Source organism: Phyllobates terribilis, unplaced genomic scaffold (assembly GCF_046119375.1).
Source record: "Phyllobates terribilis strain yellow unplaced genomic scaffold, ASM4611937v1 Scaffold_1559__1_contigs__length_258526, whole genome shotgun sequence".
Lineage (NCBI taxonomy): Eukaryota > Metazoa > Chordata > Amphibia > Anura > Dendrobatidae > Phyllobates > Phyllobates terribilis.
In genome coordinates, this window is record NW_027364319.1 from 26,604 (window position 1) to 44,841 (window position 18,238).

At 45.0% G+C, this 18,238-nt stretch overlaps 14 non-coding genes across 14 annotated transcripts; all 14 read left to right on the forward strand.

Annotated features, from left to right (window-relative positions):
* Positions 1–829: 829 nt before the first annotated feature.
* On the forward strand, positions 830–1,020 carry LOC141244401 (U2 spliceosomal RNA). Its single transcript, XR_012308327.1, has one exon. It is a non-coding gene; the product is annotated as a U2 spliceosomal RNA (small nuclear RNA).
* A 1,115-nt stretch (positions 1,021–2,135) lies between these two features.
* LOC141244413 (U2 spliceosomal RNA) lies at positions 2,136–2,326 on the forward strand. Its single transcript, XR_012308338.1, has one exon. It is a non-coding gene; the product is annotated as a U2 spliceosomal RNA (small nuclear RNA).
* Positions 2,327–3,441: 1,115 nt separating this feature from the next.
* On the forward strand, positions 3,442–3,632 carry LOC141244426 (U2 spliceosomal RNA). Its single transcript, XR_012308348.1, has one exon. It is a non-coding gene; the product is annotated as a U2 spliceosomal RNA (small nuclear RNA).
* A 1,115-nt stretch (positions 3,633–4,747) lies between these two features.
* Positions 4,748–4,938, forward strand: LOC141244432 (U2 spliceosomal RNA). Its single transcript, XR_012308353.1, has one exon. It is a non-coding gene; the product is annotated as a U2 spliceosomal RNA (small nuclear RNA).
* A 1,115-nt stretch (positions 4,939–6,053) lies between these two features.
* Positions 6,054–6,244, forward strand: LOC141244433 (U2 spliceosomal RNA). Its single transcript, XR_012308354.1, has one exon. It is a non-coding gene; the product is annotated as a U2 spliceosomal RNA (small nuclear RNA).
* A 1,115-nt stretch (positions 6,245–7,359) lies between these two features.
* LOC141244434 (U2 spliceosomal RNA) lies at positions 7,360–7,550 on the forward strand. The gene has a single exon (XR_012308355.1). It is a non-coding gene; the product is annotated as a U2 spliceosomal RNA (small nuclear RNA).
* Positions 7,551–8,665: 1,115 nt separating this feature from the next.
* LOC141244436 (U2 spliceosomal RNA) lies at positions 8,666–8,856 on the forward strand. The gene has a single exon (XR_012308356.1). It is a non-coding gene; the product is annotated as a U2 spliceosomal RNA (small nuclear RNA).
* Positions 8,857–9,971: 1,115 nt separating this feature from the next.
* LOC141244437 (U2 spliceosomal RNA) lies at positions 9,972–10,162 on the forward strand. Its single transcript, XR_012308357.1, has one exon. It is a non-coding gene; the product is annotated as a U2 spliceosomal RNA (small nuclear RNA).
* A 1,115-nt stretch (positions 10,163–11,277) lies between these two features.
* LOC141244438 (U2 spliceosomal RNA) lies at positions 11,278–11,468 on the forward strand. The gene has a single exon (XR_012308358.1). It is a non-coding gene; the product is annotated as a U2 spliceosomal RNA (small nuclear RNA).
* Positions 11,469–12,583: 1,115 nt separating this feature from the next.
* LOC141244439 (U2 spliceosomal RNA) lies at positions 12,584–12,774 on the forward strand. The gene has a single exon (XR_012308359.1). It is a non-coding gene; the product is annotated as a U2 spliceosomal RNA (small nuclear RNA).
* A 1,115-nt stretch (positions 12,775–13,889) lies between these two features.
* LOC141244407 (U2 spliceosomal RNA) lies at positions 13,890–14,080 on the forward strand. Its single transcript, XR_012308332.1, has one exon. It is a non-coding gene; the product is annotated as a U2 spliceosomal RNA (small nuclear RNA).
* Positions 14,081–15,195: 1,115 nt separating this feature from the next.
* On the forward strand, positions 15,196–15,386 carry LOC141244440 (U2 spliceosomal RNA). Its single transcript, XR_012308360.1, has one exon. It is a non-coding gene; the product is annotated as a U2 spliceosomal RNA (small nuclear RNA).
* A 1,118-nt stretch (positions 15,387–16,504) lies between these two features.
* On the forward strand, positions 16,505–16,695 carry LOC141244441 (U2 spliceosomal RNA). Its single transcript, XR_012308361.1, has one exon. It is a non-coding gene; the product is annotated as a U2 spliceosomal RNA (small nuclear RNA).
* Positions 16,696–17,810: 1,115 nt separating this feature from the next.
* On the forward strand, positions 17,811–18,001 carry LOC141244397 (U2 spliceosomal RNA). Its single transcript, XR_012308323.1, has one exon. It is a non-coding gene; the product is annotated as a U2 spliceosomal RNA (small nuclear RNA).
* Positions 18,002–18,238: the final 237 nt, after the last annotated feature.

Genomic DNA, 18,238 nt, shown 5'->3' on the forward strand with positions numbered 1-18,238 from the left:
CCTAAATAACTACAGGTGGTGAGATAAGCTGCACAATATAATTGACCTTTCAGTATATTGTTGCACACACACCATCTATTTAGCAAATGCCCTTGTTATCAACAGCAGCCTTTTAAACTCACCTGAGCTAACAGGTATGTGCGCTGGTTACTCTGCTGCGCTTAAAATTTCTTTTTTGGTTTGCTACAATGCCTTTTCTGAAACGTTGTCTCCTTCTGCTGGAACACTGACTTCTTTCATTTAATGCCTGCAGACTATAAAAGAGAACCCAACCCAAAAAGTTTGGTTGATTAGTCTGTGGCATTCTGTTAAACTGTTGCTTATGGCGGTCTCTGTGAGCTTCTCAGCGACATTCAGCCAGCCAGGTATCCTGCCTGCAGTAGATGGAATGTGGCAATGGAACGCTGGCTGCGCGTGTCATAATAGGCTCTGAGCCTTTATATACCTGTGCACAGCAGCAGCCACCTTCAGTCTGCTGCTGGACAGCCAGCAGCAGCAGCAGCAGGAGAGGTATGTAATCAGGAGCCCTCCTGCTAAGGGTAGACAGCTGCTCGTTCCACCCCACCCCCCGCCTTAATTGGTTCTCCTCCCTTCCAACGGTGTTGAGGCGGGTGGGAACAGCAGGGGGTGAAGGTGCTGTGTTTAAAGAGGTGGAGTTATGCAGATCTAAAACGCGTGGATTGCAGCAGCAGCAAGCCGAAAAGTGCAGGCATGTAAGGGATCTAGAGGTTGACAACATGTCTTCTTAACGGGAGTCCAGGAGCTCATCTCCACAAATGGACTTTTCAGGATCCTTGGGTGGCTCCGTAGTTTGAAACCAATTCTGGTTATCGCTTCTCGGCCTTTTGGCTAAGATCAAGTGTAGTATCTGTTCTTATCAGTTTAATATCTGATACGTCCCCTATCTGGGGACCATATATTAAATGGATTTTTAGAACAGGGAGATGGAAAAAGAGCTTGCTCTGTCCACTCCACGCATTGACCTGGTATTGCAGTATCTCCAGGACCGGTGCACCCCTTCTTTAATGCAGTTTCTAAAATCAGAAAGAATTGAATTCAATGTTTTTTGTTCATTTTGCTTGTTTGTCGGATTTTGGGATGGACTCTTTGGCTTTGCTTTTCTTCTCCTCATTGGATTTTTCATGTTCAAAGTTGCAGAAGCCAGATTACAAGCTCATTTTGGTTCAACTTCAGCAACTGTGCATTGCATTGCCATGTAATGTGATGCAATGCTATCTTTCTAGCTCTCCCTTTTTACTTCCTTTTGGATAAACAGACATATTAGGCAAGTATTTTGGAGCTTTCACCTAAATAACTACAGGTGGTGAGATAAGCTGCACAATATAATTGACCTTTCAGTATATTGTTGCACACACACCATCTATTTAGCAAATGCCCTTGTTATCAACAGCAGCCTTTTAAACTCACCTGAGCTAACAGGTATGTGCGCTGGTTACTCTGCTGCGCTTAAAATTTCTTTTTTGGTTTGCTACAATGCCTTTTCTGAAACGTTGTCTCCTTCTGCTGGAACACTGACTTCTTTCATTTAATGCCTGCAGACTATAAAAGAGAACCCAACCCAAAAAGTTTGGTTGATTAGTCTGTGGCATTTTGTTAAACTGTTGCTTATGGCGGTCTCTGTGAGCTTCTCAGCGACATTCAGCCAGCCAGGTATCCTGCCTGCAGTAGATGGAATGTGGCAATGGAACGCTGGCTGCGCGTGTCATAATAGGCTCTGAGCCTTTATATACCTGTGCACAGCAGCAGCCACCTTCAGTCTGCTGCTGGACAGCCAGCAGCAGCAGCAGCAGGAGAGGTATGTAATCAGGAGCCCTCCTGCTAAGGGTAGACAGCTGCTCGTTCCACCCCACCCCCCGCCTTAATTGGTTCTCCTCCCTTCCAACGGTGTTGAGGCGGGTGGGAACAGCAGGGGGTGAAGGTGCTGTGTTTAAAGAGGTGGAGTTATGCAGATCTAAAACGCGTGGATTGCAGCAGCAGCAAGCCGAAAAGTGCAGGCATGTAAGGGATCTAGAGGTTGACAACATGTCTTCTTAACGGGAGTCCAGGAGCTCATCTCCACAAATGGACTTTTCAGGATCCTTGGGTGGCTCCGTAGTTTGAAACCAATTCTGGTTATCGCTTCTCGGCCTTTTGGCTAAGATCAAGTGTAGTATCTGTTCTTATCAGTTTAATATCTGATACGTCCCCTATCTGGGGACCATATATTAAATGGATTTTTAGAACAGGGAGATGGAAAAAGAGCTTGCTCTGTCCACTCCACGCATTGACCTGGTATTGCAGTATCTCCAGGACCGGTGCACCCCTTCTTTAATGCAGTTTCTAAAATCAGAAAGAATTGAATTCAATGTTTTTTGTTCATTTTGCTTGTTTGTCGGATTTTGGGATGGACTCTTTGGCTTTGCTTTTCTTCTCCTCATTGGATTTTTCATGTTCAAAATTGCAGAAGCCAGATTACAAGCTCATTTTGGTTCAACTTCAGCAACTGTGCATTGCATTGCCATGTAATGTGATGCAATGCTATCTTTCTAGCTCTCCCTTTTTACTTCCTTTTGGATAAACAGACATATTAGGCAAGCATTTTGGAGCTTTCACCTAAATAACTACAGGTGGTGAGATAAGCTGCACAATATAATTGACCTTTCAGTATATTGTTGCACACACACCATCTATTTAGCAAATGCCCTTGTTATCAACAGCAGCCTTTTAAACTCACCTGAGCTAACAGGTATGTGCGCTGGTTACTCTGCTGCGCTTAAAATTTCTTTTTTGGTTTGCTACAATGCCTTTTCTGAAACATTGTCTCCTTCTGCTGGAACACTGACTTCTTTCATTTAATGCCTGCAGACTATAAAAGAGAACCCAACCCAAAAAGTTTGGTTGATTAGTCTGTGGCATTCTGTTAAACTGTTGCTTATGGCGGTCTCTGTGAGCTTCTCAGCGACATTCAGCCAGCCAGGTATCCTGCCTGCAGTAGATGGAATGTGGCAATGGAACGCTGGCTGCGCGTGTCATAATAGGCTCTGAGCCTTTATATACCTGTGCACAGCAGCAGCCACCTTCAGTCTGCTGCTGGACAGCCAGCAGCAGCAGCAGCAGGAGAGGTATGTAATCAGGAGCCCTCCTGCTAAGGGTAGACAGCTGCTCGTTCCACCCCACCCCCCGCCTTAATTGGTTCTCCTCCCTTCCAACGGTGTTGAGGCGGGTGGGAACAGCAGGGGGTGAAGGTGCTGTGTTTAAAGAGGTGGAGTTATGCAGATCTAAAACGCGTGGATTGCAGCAGCAGCAAGCCGAAAAGTGCAGGCATGTAAGGGATCTAGAGGTTGATAACATGTCTTCTTAACGGGAGTCCAGGAGCTCATCTCCACAAATGGACTTTTCAGGATCCTTGGGTGGCTCCGTAGTTTGAAACCAATTCTGGTTATCGCTTCTCGGCCTTTTGGCTAAGATCAAGTGTAGTATCTGTTCTTATCAGTTTAATATCTGATACGTCCCCTATCTGGGGACCATATATTAAATGGATTTTTAGAACAGGGAGATGGAAAAAGAGCTTGCTCTGTCCACTCCACGCATTGACCTGGTATTGCAGTATCTCCAGGACCGGTGCACCCCTTCTTTAATGCAGTTTCTAAAATCAGAAAGAATTGAATTCAATGTTTTTTGTTCATTTTGCTTGTTTGTCGGATTTTGGGATGGACTCTTTGGCTTTGCTTTTCTTCTCCTCATTGGATTTTTCATGTTCAAAGTTGCAGAAGCCAGATTACAAGCTCATTTTGGTTCAACTTCAGCAACTGTGCATTGCATTGCCATGTAATGTGATGCAATGCTATCTTTCTAGCTCTCCCTTTTTACTTCCTTTTGGATAAACAGACATATTAGGCAAGCATTTTGGAGCTTTCACCTAAATAACTACAGGTGGTGAGATAAGCTGCACAATATAATTGACCTTTCAGTATATTGTTGCACACACACCATCTATTTAGCAAATGCCCTTGTTATCAACAGCAGCCTTTTAAACTCACCTGAGCTAACAGGTATGTGCGCTGGTTACTCTGCTGCGCTTAAAATTTCTTTTTTGGTTTGCTACAATGCCTTTTCTGAAACGTTGTCTCCTTCTGCTGGAACACTGACTTCTTTCATTTAATGCCTGCAGACTATAAAAGAGAACCCAACCCAAAAAGTTTGGTTGATTAGTCTGTGGCATTCTGTTAAACTGTTGCTTATGGCGGTCTCTGTGAGCTTCTCAGCGACATTCAGCCAGCCAGGTATCCTGCCTGCAGTAGATGGAATGTGGCAATGGAACGCTGGCTGCGCGTGTCATAATAGGCTCTGAGCCTTTATATACCTGTGCACAGCAGCAGCCACCTTCAGTCTGCTGCTGGACAGCCAGCAGCAGCAGCAGCAGGAGAGGTATGTAATCAGGAGCCCTCCTGCTAAGGGTAGACAGCTGCTCGTTCCACCCCACCCCCCGCCTTAATTGGTTCTCCTCCCTTCCAACGGTGTTGAGGCGGGTGGGAACAGCAGGGGGTGAAGGTGCTGTGTTTAAAGAGGTGGAGTTATGCAGATCTAAAACGCGTGGATTGCAGCAGCAGCAAGCCGAAAAGTGCAGGCATGTAAGGGATCTAGAGGTTGACAACATGTCTTCTTAACGGGAGTCCAGGAGCTCATCTCCACAAATGGACTTTTCAGGATCCTTGGGTGGCTCCGTAGTTTGAAACCAATTCTGGTTATCGCTTCTCGGCCTTTTGGCTAAGATCAAGTGTAGTATCTGTTCTTATCAGTTTAATATCTGATACGTCCCCTATCTGGGGACCATATATTAAATGGATTTTTAGAACAGGGAGATGGAAAAAGAGCTTGCTCTGTCCACTCCACGCATTGACCTGGTATTGCAGTATCTCCAGGACCGGTGCACCCCTTCTTTAATGCAGTTTCTAAAATCAGAAAGAATTGAATTCAATGTTTTTTGTTCATTTTGCTTGTTTGTCGGATTTTGGGATGGACTCTTTGGCTTTGCTTTTCTTCTCCTCATTGGATTTTTCATGTTCAAAGTTGCAGAAGCCAGATTACAAGCTCATTTTGGTTCAACTTCAGCAACTGTGCATTGCATTGCCATGTAATGTGATGCAATGCTATCTTTCTAGCTCTCCCTTTTTACTTCCTTTTGGATAAACAGACATATTAGGCAAGCATTTTGGAGCTTTCACCTAAATAACTACAGGTGGTGAGATAAGCTGCACAATATAATTGACCTTTCAGTATATTGTTGCACACACACCATCTATTTAGCAAATGCCCTTGTTATCAACAGCAGCCTTTTAAACTCACCTGAGCTAACAGGTATGTGCGCTGGTTACTCTGCTGCGCTTAAAATTTCTTTTTTGGTTTGCTACAATGCCTTTTCTGAAACGTTGTCTCCTTCTGCTGGAACACTGACTTCTTTCATTTAATGCCTGCAGACTATAAAAGAGAACCCAACCCAAAAAGTTTGGTTGATTAGTCTGTGGCATTCTGTTAAACTGTTGCTTATGGCGGTCTCTGTGAGCTTCTCAGCGACATTCAGCCAGCCAGGTATCCTGCCTGCAGTAGATGGAATGTGGCAATGGAACGCTGGCTGCGCGTGTCATAATAGGCTCTGAGCCTTTATATACCTGTGCACAGCAGCAGCCACCTTCAGTCTGCTGCTGGACAGCCAGCAGCAGCAGCAGCAGGAGAGGTATGTAATCAGGAGCCCTCCTGCTAAGGGTAGACAGCTGCTCGTTCCACCCCACCCCCCGCCTTAATTGGTTCTCCTCCCTTCCAACGGTGTTGAGGCGGGTGGGAACAGCAGGGGGTGAAGGTGCTGTGTTTAAAGAGGTGGAGTTATGCAGATCTAAAACGCGTGGATTGCAGCAGCAGCAAGCCGAAAAGTGCAGGCATGTAAGGGATCTAGAGGTTGACAACATGTCTTCTTAACGGGAGTCCAGGAGCTCATCTCCACAAATGGACTTTTCAGGATCCTTGGGTGGCTCCGTAGTTTGAAACCAATTCTGGTTATCGCTTCTCGGCCTTTTGGCTAAGATCAAGTGTAGTATCTGTTCTTATCAGTTTAATATCTGATACGTCCCCTATCTGGGGACCATATATTAAATGGATTTTTAGAACAGGGAGATGGAAAAAGAGCTTGCTCTGTCCACTCCACGCATTGACCTGGTATTGCAGTATCTCCAGGACCGGTGCACCCCTTCTTTAATGCAGTTTCTAAAATCAGAAAGAATTGAATTCAATGTTTTTTGTTCATTTTGCTTGTTTGTCGGATTTTGGGATGGACTCTTTGGCTTTGCTTTTCTTCTCCTCATTGGATTTTTCATGTTCAAAGTTGCAGAAGCCAGATTACAAGCTCATTTTGGTTCAACTTCAGCAACTGTGCATTGCATTGCCATGTAATGTGATGCAATGCTATCTTTCTAGCTCTCCCTTTTTACTTCCTTTTGGATAAACAGACATATTAGGCAAGCATTTTGGAGCTTTCACCTAAATAACTACAGGTGGTGAGATAAGCTGCCCAATATAATTGACCTTTCAGTATATTGTTGCACACACACCATCTATTTAGCAAATGCCCTTGTTATCAACAGCAGCCTTTTAAACTCACCTGAGCTAACAGGTATGTGCGCTGGTTACTCTGCTGCGCTTAAAATTTCTTTTTTGGTTTGCTACAATGCCTTTTCTGAAACGTTGTCTCCTTCTGCTGGAACACTGACTTCTTTCATTTAATGCCTGCAGACTATAAAAGAGAACCCAACCCAAAAAGTTTGGTTGATTAGTCTGTGGCATTCTGTTAAACTGTTGCTTATGGCGGTCTCTGTGAGCTTCTCAGCGACATTCAGCCAGCCAGGTATCCTGCCTGCAGTAGATGGAATGTGGCAATGGAACGCTGGCTGCGCGTGTCATAATAGGCTCTGAGCCTTTATATACCTGTGCACAGCAGCAGCCACCTTCAGTCTGCTGCTGGACAGCCAGCAGCAGCAGCAGCAGGAGAGGTATGTAATCAGGAGCCCTCCTGCTAAGGGTAGACAGCTGCTCGTTCCACCCCACCCCCCGCCTTAATTGGTTCTCCTCCCTTCCAACGGTGTTGAGGCGGGTGGGAACAGCAGGGGGTGAAGGTGCTGTGTTTAAAGAGGTGGAGTTATGCAGATCTAAAACGCGTGGATTGCAGCAGCAGCAAGCCGAAAAGTGCAGGCATGTAAGGGATCTAGAGGTTGACAACATGTCTTCTTAACGGGAGTCCAGGAGCTCATCTCCACAAATGGACTTTTCAGGATCCTTGGGTGGCTCCGTAGTTTGAAACCAATTCTGGTTATCGCTTCTCGGCCTTTTGGCTAAGATCAAGTGTAGTATCTGTTCTTATCAGTTTAATATCTGATACGTCCCCTATCTGGGGACCATATATTAAATGGATTTTTAGAACAGGGAGATGGAAAAAGAGCTTGCTCTGTCCACTCCACGCATTGACCTGGTATTGCAGTATCTCCAGGACCGGTGCACCCCTTCTTTAATGCAGTTTCTAAAATCAGAAAGAATTGAATTCAATGTTTTTTGTTCATTTTGCTTGTTTGTCGGATTTTGGGATGGACTCTTTGGCTTTGCTTTTCTTCTCCTCATTGGATTTTTCATGTTCAAAGTTGCAGAAGCCAGATTACAAGCTCATTTTGGTTCAACTTCAGCAACTGTGCATTGCATTGCCATGTAATGTGATGCAATGCTATCTTTCTAGCTCTCCCTTTTTACTTCCTTTTGGATAAACAGACATATTAGGCAAGCATTTTGGAGCTTTCACCTAAATAACTACAGGTGGTGAGATAAGCTGCCCAATATAATTGACCTTTCAGTATATTGTTGCACACACACCATCTATTTAGCAAATGCCCTTGTTATCAACAGCAGCCTTTTAAACTCACCTGAGCTAACAGGTATGTGCGCTGGTTACTCTGCTGCGCTTAAAATTTCTTTTTTGGTTTGCTACAATGCCTTTTCTGAAACGTTGTCTCCTTCTGCTGGAACACTGACTTCTTTCATTTAATGCCTGCAGACTATAAAAGAGAACCCAACCCAAAAAGTTTGGTTGATTAGTCTGTGGCATTCTGTTAAACTGTTGCTTATGGCGGTCTCTGTGAGCTTCTCAGCGACATTCAGCCAGCCAGGTATCCTGCCTGCAGTAGATGGAATGTGGCAATGGAACGCTGGCTGCGCGTGTCATAATAGGCTCTGAGCCTTTATATACCTGTGCACAGCAGCAGCCACCTTCAGTCTGCTGCTGGACAGCCAGCAGCAGCAGCAGCAGGAGAGGTATGTAATCAGGAGCCCTCCTGCTAAGGGTAGACAGCTGCTCGTTCCACCCCACCCCCCGCCTTAATTGGTTCTCCTCCCTTCCAACGGTGTTGAGGCGGGTGGGAACAGCAGGGGGTGAAGGTGCTGTGTTTAAAGAGGTGGAGTTATGCAGATCTAAAACGCGTGGATTGCAGCAGCAGCAAGCCGAAAAGTGCAGGCATGTAAGGGATCTAGAGGTTGACAACATGTCTTCTTAACGGGAGTCCAGGAGCTCATCTCCACAAATGGACTTTTCAGGATCCTTGGGTGGCTCCGTAGTTTGAAACCAATTCTGGTTATCGCTTCTCGGCCTTTTGGCTAAGATCAAGTGTAGTATCTGTTCTTATCAGTTTAATATCTGATACGTCCCCTATCTGGGGACCATATATTAAATGGATTTTTAGAACAGGGAGATGGAAAAAGAGCTTGCTCTGTCCACTCCACGCATTGACCTGGTATTGCAGTATCTCCAGGACCGGTGCACCCCTTCTTTAATGCAGTTTCTAAAATCAGAAAGAATTGAATTCAATGTTTTTTGTTCATTTTGCTTGTTTGTCGGATTTTGGGATGGACTCTTTGGCTTTTCTTTTCTTCTCCTCATTGGATTTTTCATGTTCAAAGTTGCAGAAGCCAGATTACAAGCTCATTTTGGTTCAACTTCAGCAACTGTGCATTGCATTGCCATGTAATGTGATGCAATGCTATCTTTCTAGCTCTCCCTTTTTACTTCCTTTTGGATAAACAGACATATTAGGCAAGCATTTTGGAGCTTTCACCTAAATAACTACAGGTGGTGAGATAAGCTGCACAATATAATTGACCTTTCAGTATATTGTTGCACACACACCATCTATTTAGCAAATGCCCTTGTTATCAACAGCAGCCTTTTAAACTCACCTGAGCTAACAGGTATGTGCGCTGGTTACTCTGCTGCGCTTAAAATTTCTTTTTTGGTTTGCTACAATGCCTTTTCTGAAACGTTGTCTCCTTCTGCTGGAACACTGACTTCTTTCATTTAATGCCTGCAGACTATAAAAGAGAACCCAACCCAAAAAGTTTGGTTGATTAGTCTGTGGCATTCTGTTAAACTGTTGCTTATGGCGGTCTCTGTGAGCTTCTCAGCGATATTCAGCCAGCCAGGTATCCTGCCTGCAGTAGATGGAATGTGGCAATGGAACGCTGGCTGCGCGTGTCATAATAGGCTCTGAGCCTTTATATACCTGTGCACAGCAGCAGCCACCTTCAGTCTGCTGCTGGACAGCCAGCAGCAGCAGCAGCAGGAGAGGTATGTAATCAGGAGCCCTCCTGCTAAGGGTAGACAGCTGCTCGTTCCACCCCACCCCCCGCCTTAATTGGTTCTCCTCCCTTCCAACGGTGTTGAGGCGGGTGGGAACAGCAGGGGGTGAAGGTGCTGTGTTTAAAGAGGTGGAGTTATGCAGATCTAAAACGCGTGGATTGCAGCAGCAGCAAGCCGAAAAGTGCAGGCATGTAAGGGATCTAGAGGTTGACAACATGTCTTCTTAACGGGAGTCCAGGAGCTCATCTCCACAAATGGACTTTTCAGGATCCTTGGGTGGCTCCGTAGTTTGAAACCAATTCTGGTTATCGCTTCTCGGCCTTTTGGCTAAGATCAAGTGTAGTATCTGTTCTTATCAGTTTAATATCTGATACGTCCCCTATCTGGGGACCATATATTAAATGGATTTTTAGAACAGGGAGATGGAAAAAGAGCTTGCTCTGTCCACTCCACGCATTGACCTGGTATTGCAGTATCTCCAGGACCGGTGCACCCCTTCTTTAATGCAGTTTCTAAAATCAGAAAGAATTGAATTCAATGTTTTTTGTTCATTTTGCTTGTTTGTCGGATTTTGGGATGGACTCTTTGGCTTTGCTTTTCTTCTCCTCATTGGATTTTTCATGTTCAAAGTTGCAGAAGCCAGATTACAAGCTCATTTTGGTTCAACTTCAGCAACTGTGCATTGCATTGCCATGTAATGTGATGCAATGCTATCTTTCTAGCTCTCCCTTTTTACTTCCTTTTGGATAAACAGACATATTAGGCAAGCATTTTGGAGCTTTCACCTAAATAACTACAGGTGGTGAGATAAGCTGCACAATATAATTGACCTTTCAGTATATTGTTGCACACACACCATCTATTTAGCAAATGCCCTTGTTATCAACAGCAGCCTTTTAAACTCACCTGAGCTAACAGGTATGTGCGCTGGTTACTCTGCTGCGCTTAAAATTTCTTTTTTGGTTTGCTACAATGCCTTTTCTGAAACGTTGTCTCCTTCTGCTGGAACACTGACTTCTTTCATTTAATGCCTGCAGACTATAAAAGAGAACCCAACCCAAAAAGTTTGGTTGATTAGTCTGTGGCATTCTGTTAAACTGTTGCTTATGGCGGTCTCTGTGAGCTTCTCAGCGACATTCAGCCAGCCAGGTATCCTGCCTGCAGTAGATGGAATGTGGCAATGGAACGCTGGCTGCGCGTGTCATAATAGGCTCTGAGCCTTTATATACCTGTGCACAGCAGCAGCCACCTTCAGTCTGCTGCTGGACAGCCAGCAGCAGCAGCAGCAGGAGAGGTATGTAATCAGGAGCCCTCCTGCTAAGGGTAGACAGCTGCTCGTTCCACCCCACCCCCCGCCTTAATTGGTTCTCCTCCCTTCCAACGGTGTTGAGGCGGGTGGGAACAGCAGGGGGTGAAGGTGCTGTGTTTAAAGAGGTGGAGTTATGCAGATCTAAAACGCGTGGATTGCAGCAGCAGCAAGCCGAAAAGTGCAGGCATGTAAGGGATCTAGAGGTTGACAACATGTCTTCTTAACGGGAGTCCAGGAGCTCATCTCCACAAATGGACTTTTCAGGATCCTTGGGTGGCTCCGTAGTTTGAAACCAATTCTGGTTATCGCTTCTCGGCCTTTTGGCTAAGATCAAGTGTAGTATCTGTTCTTATCAGTTTAATATCTGATACGTCCCCTATCTGGGGACCATATATTAAATGGATTTTTAGAACAGGGAGATGGAAAAAGAGCTTGCTCTGTCCACTCCACGCATTGACCTGGTATTGCAGTATCTCCAGGACCGGTGCACCCCTTCTTTAATGCAGTTTCTAAAATCAGAAAGAATTGAATTCAATGTTTTTTGTTCATTTTGCTTGTTTGTCGGATTTTGGGATGGACTCTTTGGCTTTGCTTTTCTTCTCCTCATTGGATTTTTCATGTTCAAAGTTGCAGAAGCCAGATTACAAGCTCATTTTGGTTCAACTTCAGCAACTGTGCATTGCATTGCCATGTAATGTGATGCAATGCTATCTTTCTAGCTCTCCCTTTTTACTTCCTTTTGGATAAACAGACATATTAGGCAAGCATTTTGGAGCTTTCACCTAAATAACTACAGGTGGTGAGATAAGCTGCCCAATATAATTGACCTTTCAGTATATTGTTGCACACACACCATCTATTTAGCAAATGCCCTTGTTATCAACAGCAGCCTTTTAAACTCACCTGAGCTAACAGGTATGTGCGCTGGTTACTCTGCTGCGCTTAAAATTTCTTTTTTGGTTTGCTACAATGCCTTTTCTGAAACGTTGTCTCCTTCTGCTGGAACACTGACTTCTTTCATTTAATGCCTGCAGACTATAAAAGAGAACCCAACCCAAAAAGTTTGGTTGATTAGTCTGTGGCATTCTGTTAAACTGTTGCTTATGGCGGTCTCTGTGAGCTTCTCAGCGACATTCAGCCAGCCAGGTATCCTGCCTGCAGTAGATGGAATGTGGCAATGGAACGCTGGCTGCGCGTGTCATAATAGGCTCTGAGCCTTTATATACCTGTGCACAGCAGCAGCCACCTTCAGTCTGCTGCTGGACAGCCAGCAGCAGCAGCAGCAGGAGAGGTATGTAATCAGGAGCCCTCCTGCTAAGGGTAGACAGCTGCTCGTTCCACCCCACCCCCCGCCTTAATTGGTTCTCCTCCCTTCCAACGGTGTTGAGGCGGGTGGGAACAGCAGGGGGTGAAGGTGCTGTGTTTAAAGAGGTGGAGTTATGCAGATCTAAAACGCGTGGATTGCAGCAGCAGCAAGCCGAAAAGTGCAGGCATGTAAGGGATCTAGAGGTTGACAACATGTCTTCTTAACGGGAGTCCAGGAGCTCATCTCCACAAATGGACTTTTCAGGATCCTTGGGTGGCTCCGTAGTTTGAAACCAATTCTGGTTATCGCTTCTCGGCCTTTTGGCTAAGATCAAGTGTAGTATCTGTTCTTATCAGTTTAATATCTGATACGTCCCCTATCTGGGGACCATATATTAAATGGATTTTTAGAACAGGGAGATGGAAAAAGAGCTTGCTCTGTCCACTCCACGCATTGACCTGGTATTGCAGTATCTCCAGGACCGGTGCACCCCTTCTTTAATGCAGTTTCTAAAATCAGAAAGAATTGAATTCAATGTTTTTTGTTCATTTTGCTTGTTTGTCGGATTTTGGGATGGACTCTTTGGCTTTGCTTTTCTTCTCCTCATTGGATTTTTCATGTTCAAAGTTGCAGAAGCCAGATTACAAGCTCATTTTGGTTCAACTTCAGCAACTGTGCATTGCATTGCCATGTAATGTGATGCAATGCTATCTTTCTAGCTCTCCCTTTTTACATCCTTTTGGATAAACAGACATATTAGGCAAGCATTTTGGAGCTTTCACCTAAATAACTACAGGTGGTGAGATAAGCTGCACAATATAATTGACCTTTCAGTATATTGTTGCACACACACCATCTATTTAGCAAATGCCCTTGTTATCAACAGCAGCCTTTTAAACTCACCTGAGCTAACAGGTATGTGCGCTGGTTACTCTGCTGCGCTTAAAATTTCTTTTTTGGTTTGCTACAATGCCTTTTCTGAAACGTTGTCTCCTTCTGCTGGAACACTGACTTCTTTCATTTAATGCCTGCAGACTATAAAAGAGAACCCAACCCAAAAAGTTTGGTTGATTAGTCTGTGGCATTCTGTTAAACTGTTGCTTATGGCGGTCTCTGTGAGCTTCTCAGCGACATTCAGCCAGCCAGGTATCCTGCCTGCAGTAGATGGAATGTGGCAATGGAACGCTGGCTGCGCGTGTCATAATAGGCTCTGAGCCTTTATATACCTGTGCACAGCAGCAGCCACCTTCAGTCTGCTGCTGGACAGCCAGCAGCAGCAGCAGCAGGAGAGGTATGTAATCAGGAGCCCTCCTGCTAAGGGTAGACAGCTGCTCGTTCCACCCCACCCCCCGCCTTAATTGGTTCTCCTCCCTTCCAACGGTGTTGAGGCGGGTGGGAACAGCAGGGGGTGAAGGTGCTGTGTTTAAAGAGGTGGAGTTATGCAGATCTAAAACGCGTGGATTGCAGCAGCAGCAAGCCGAAAAGTGCAGGCATGTAAGGGATCTAGAGGTTGACAACATGTCTTCTTAACGGGAGTCCAGGAGCTCATCTCCACAAATGGACTTTTCAGGATCCTTGGGTGGCTCCGTAGTTTGAAACCAATTCTGGTTATCGCTTCTCGGCCTTTTGGCTAAGATCAAGTGTAGTATCTGTTCTTATCAGTTTAATATCTGATACGTCCCCTATCTGGGAACCATATATTAAATGGATTTTTAGAACAGGGAGATGGAAAAAGAGCTTGCTCTGTCCACTCCACGCATTGACCTGGTATTGCAGTATCTCCAGGACCGGTGCACCCCTTCTTTAATGCAGTTTCTAAAATCAGAAAGAATTGAATTCAATGTTTTTTGTTCATTTTGCTTGTTTGTCGGATTTTGGGATGGACTCTTTGGCTTTGCTTTTCTTCTCCTCATTGGATTTTTCATGTTCAAAGTTGCAGAAGCCAGATTACAAGCTCATTTTGGTTCAACTTCAGCAACTGTGCATTGCATTGCCATGTAATGTGATGCAATGCTATCTTTCTAGCTCTCCCTTTTTACTTCCTTTTGGATAAACAGACATATTAGGCAAGCATTTTGGAGCTTTCACCTAAATAACTACAGGTGGTGAGATAAGCTGCACAATATAATTGACCTTTCAGTATATTGTTGCACACACACCATCTATTTAGCAAATGCCCTTGTTATCAACAGCAGCCTTTTAAACTCACCTGAGCTAACAGGTATGTGCGCTGGTTACTCTGCTGCGCTTAAAATTTCTTTTTTGGTTTGCTACAATGCCTTTTCTGAAACGTTGTCTCCTTCTGCTGGAACACTGACTTCTTTCATTTAATGCCTGCAGACTATAAAAGAGAACCCAACCCAAAAAGTTTGGTTGATTAGTCTGTGGCATTCTGTTAAACTGTTGCTTATGGCGGTCTCTGTGAGCTTCTCAGCGACATTCAGCCAGCCAGGTATCCTGCCTGCAGTAGATGGAATATGGCAATGGAACGCTGGCTGCGCGTGTCATAATAGGCTCTGAGCCTTTATATACCTGTGCACAGCAGCAGCCACCTTCAGTCTGCTGCTGGACAGCCAGCAGCAGCAGCAGCAGGAGAGGTATGTAATCAGGAGCCCTCCTGCTAAGGGTAGACAGCTGCTCGTTCCACCCCACCCCCCGCCTTAATTGGTTCTCCTCCCTTCCAACGGTGTTGAGGCGGGTGGGAACAGCAGGGGGTGAAGGTGCTGTGTTTAAAGAGGTGGAGTTATGCAGATCTAAAACGCGTGGATTGCAGCAGCAGCAAGCCGAAAAGTGCAGGCATGTAAGGGATCTAGAGGTTGACAACATGTCTTCTTAACGGGAGTCCAGGAGCTCATCTCCACAAATGGACTTTTCAGGATCCTTGGGTGGCTCCGTAGTTTGAAACCAATTCTGGTTATCGCTTCTCGGCCTTTTGGCTAAGATCAAGTGTAGTATCTGTTCTTATCAGTTTAATATCTGATACGTCCCCTATCTGGGGACCATATATTAAATGGATTTTTAGAACAGGGAGATGGAAAAAGAGCTTGCTCTGTCCACTCCACGCATTGACCTGGTATTGCAGTATCTCCAGGACCGGTGCACCCCTTCTTTAATGCAGTTTCTAAAATCAGAAAGAATTGAATTCAATGTTTTTTGTTCATTTTGCTTGTTTGTCGGATTTTGGGATGGACTCTTTGGCTTTGCTTTTCTTCTCCTCATTGGATTTTTCATGTTCAAAGTTGCAGAAGCCAGATTACAAGCTCATTTTGGTTCAACTTCAGCAACTGTGCATTGCATTGCCATGTAATGTGATGCAATGCTATCTTTCTAGCTCTCCCTTTTTACTTCCTTTTGGATAAACAGACATATTAGGCAAGCATTTTGGAGCTTTCACCTAAATAACTACAGGTGGTGAGATAAGCTGCACAATATAATTGACCTTTCAGTATATTGTTGCACACACACCATCTATTTAGCAAATGCCCTTGTTATCAACAGCAGCCTTTTAAACTCACCTGAGCTAACAGGTATGTGCGCTGGTTACTCTGCTGCGCTTAAAATTTCTTTTTTGGTTTGCTACAATGCCTTTTCTGAAACGTTGTCTCCTTCTGCTGGAACACTGACTTCTTTCATTTAATGCCTGCAGACTATAAAAGAGAACCCAACCCAAAAAGTTTGGTTGATTAGTCTGTGGCATTCTGTTAAACTGTTGCTTATGGCGGTCTCTGTGAGCTTCTCAGCGACATTCAGCCAGCCAGGTATCCTGCCTGCAGTAGATGGAATGTGGCAATGGAACGCTGGCTGCGCGTGTCATAATAGGCTCTGAGCCTTTATATACCTGTGCACAGCAGCAGCCACCTTCAGTCTGCTGCTGGACAGCCAGCAGCAGCAGCAGCAGCAGGAGAGGTATGTAATCAGGAGCCCTCCTGCTAAGGGTAGACAGCTGCTCGTTCCACCCCACCCCCCGCCTTAATTGGTTCTCCTCCCTTCCAACGGTGTTGAGGCGGGTGGGAACAGCAGGGGGTGAAGGTGCTGTGTTTAAAGAGGTGGAGTTATGCAGATCTAAAACGCGTGGATTGCAGCAGCAGCAAGCCGAAAAGTGCAGGCATGTAAGGGATCTAGAGGTTGACAACATGTCTTCTTAACGGGAGTCCAGGAGCTCATCTCCACAAATGGACTTTTCAGGATCCTTGGGTGGCTCCGTAGTTTGAAACCAATTCTGGTTATCGCTTCTCGGCCTTTTGGCTAAGATCAAGTGTAGTATCTGTTCTTATCAGTTTAATATCTGATACGTCCCCTATCTGGGGACCATATATTAAATGGATTTTTAGAACAGGGAGATGGAAAAAGAGCTTGCTCTGTCCACTCCACGCATTGACCTGGTATTGCAGTATCTCCAGGACCGGTGCACCCCTTCTTTAATGCAGTTTCTAAAATCAGAAAGAATTGAATTCAATGTTTTTTGTTCATTTTGCTTGTTTGTCGGATTTTGGGATGGACTCTTTGGCTTTGCTTTTCTTCTCCTCATTGGATTTTTCATGTTCAAAGTTGCAGAAGCCAGATTACAAGCTCATTTTGGTTCAACTTCAGCAACTGTGCATTGCATTGCCATGTAATGTGATGCAATGCTATCTTTCTAGCTCTCCCTTTTTACTTCCTTTTGGATAAACAGACATATTAGGCAAGCATTTTGGAGCTTTCACCTAAATAACTACAGGTGGTGAGATAAGCTGCACAATGTAATTGACCTTTCAGTATATTGTTGCACACACACCATCTATTTAGCAAATGCCCTTGTTATCAACAGCAGCCTTTTAAACTCACCTGAGCTAACAGGTATGTGCGCTGGTTACTCTGCTGCGCTTAAAATTTCTTTTTTGGTTTGCTACAATGCCTTTTCTGAAACGTTGTCTCCTTCTGCTGGAACACTGACTTCTTTCACTTAATGCCTGCAGACTATAAAAGAGAACCCAACCCAAAAAGTTTGGTTGATTAGTCTGTGGCATTCTGTTAAACTGTTGCTTATGGCGGTCTCTGTGAGCTTCTCAGCGACATTCAGCCAGCCAGGTATCCTGCCTGCAGTAGATGGAATGTGGCAATGGAACGCTGGCTGCGCGTGTCATAATAGGCTCTGAGCCTTTATATACCTGTGCACAGCAGCAGCCACCTTCAGTCTGCTGCTGTACAGCCAGCAGCAGCAGCAGCAGGAGAGGTATGTAATCAGGAGCCCTCCTGCTAAGGGTAGACAGCTGCTCGTTCCACCCCACCCCCCGCCTTAATTGGTTCTCCTCCCTTCCAACGGTGTTGAGGCGGGTGGGAACAGCAGGGGGTGAAGGTGCTGTGTTTAAAGAGGTGGAGTTATGCAGATCTAAAACGCGTGGATTGCAGCAGCAGCAAGCCGAAAAGTGCAGGCATGTAAGGGATCTAGAGGTTGACAACATGTCTTCTTAACGGGAGTCCAGGAGCTCATCTCCACAAATGGACTTTTCAGGATCCTTGGGTGGCTCCGTAGTTTGAAACCAATTCTGGTTATCGCTTCTCGGCCTTTTGGCTAAGATCAAGTGTAGTATCTGTTCTTATCAGTTTAATATCTGATGCGTCCCCTATCTGGGGACCATATATTAAATGGATTTTTAGAACAGGGAGATGGAAAAAGAGCTTGCTCTGTCCACTCCACGCATTGACCTGGTATTGCAGTATCTCCAGGACCGGTGCACCCCTTCTTTAATGCAGTTTCTAAAATCAGAAAGAATTGAATTCAATGTTTTTTGTTCATTTTGCTTGTTTGTCGGATTTTGGGATGGACTCTTTGGCTTTGCTTTTCTTCTCCTCATTGGATTTTTCATGTTCAAAGTTGCAGAAGCCAGATTACAAGCTCATTTTGGTTCAACTTCAGCAACTGTGCATTGCATTGCCATGTAATGTGATGCAATGCTATCTTTCTAGCTCTCCCTTTTTA